Below are 1311 nucleotides of genomic sequence, written 5' to 3'. Positions count from 1 at the left end.
AGCTCCCTTCTCTCTCCTGCGTTCTGGTCAGCTCCCTCTGCAAGTCTTGCGGTCTGGTTGCCTCGCGGAACTCTGACCCCGCGGCTCTCGCGAGACTTGCAGGGGGAGCTGAACAGAAGGCAGGAGAGAGAAGGGAGCTGACGGGAGCTGCAGGAAAGGTTAGTAAACGCTCTCTGCCAGCCCCCAACAGCCCTTTGTCTGTATTATGGCAATGTAAGTTGCCATAATACAGACACTCACTCGAGTATAAGATGAGTGGGGGTTTTTCAGCACAAAAAATATACACTCGTATAAGTACATGTCCCTATTTATCATCATTGGTTAATTCTTTTAAGAATTGGTTGGTTAATTCTTTTAAGCTACTATTTTGTTTTAATAATTACATCTACACACAAAACATGAAAAAAAAAAAAAACACCTCCGCCAATCTGTGATTAGTGTGTTAAATTTATTTTTATCTTGTATGACTTGCACAGCTTCCTCTAAGGATATCCCAGACAGTATCCTTTAAACAAATATAGCCAAACAAATAGAGGATGCAGCTGTAGGTCTGCAAGAATAAAAAGTGCAATAGTGTAATACAGTAAAAAGTGCAGCTATGTACGCTAAACAAAGTTGCACTCACAAAATGTCTAGCCTTGTCTAGTCACCTTAAGGTGCCTTCCATTAGAATGATTGGGAGGCTGATCCAGGACTCCTCCTCTCCTGCTAGTGTCACACCAATATGGAAAGCAGGACTCAGGAATATTATTCAAAAATAAGATCTGCTTTATTTGGTATATGAAATATAGGAAATCTATACTTAAAATAAAAACAAAACAATATTTGGTCCTACATGTTTCGTCCCACTGATGGGCCTTCCTCAGGGGTCCAAATGAAATATAAACAACAATATAAGAAACAGCAGTAAAAATTATGTAACAAGGAAAAAGCATGAAACCCTCCACCCTGAGTCCTTCCTTATATATGACCAGTCTTATTGATGGTCTAGTTCAGGGGTTCTCAACCTTGTCCTCAAGGACCCCCTAGCAGTCCAGGGTTCAGGGATTACCTGGGTGTGTCTAAGGTGTTTAGAAAAAGAAAAACACCTTAGAGTCTAAGGTGTTTTTTTCCCTTTTTCTAAACACCTTAGACACACCCAGGTAATCCCCAAATCCTGGACTGGTAGGGGGTCCTGAGGACTGGGTTGAGAACCCCTGGTCTTTCCAGCGCTGATCAGCTATTCCAGCTCCTCATAAATTGATTTTTCCAGGTTTGTGATGTTGAGTGACGTCACTTCCCGTGTGCTCCTTCCAGCGGTCGTATCTTGAT

The sequence above is a fragment of the Pelobates fuscus genome, chromosome 3 (assembly GCF_036172605.1).
Source record: "Pelobates fuscus isolate aPelFus1 chromosome 3, aPelFus1.pri, whole genome shotgun sequence".
Lineage (NCBI taxonomy): Eukaryota > Metazoa > Chordata > Amphibia > Anura > Pelobatidae > Pelobates > Pelobates fuscus.
This window is presented reverse-complemented; position numbering follows the sequence as displayed.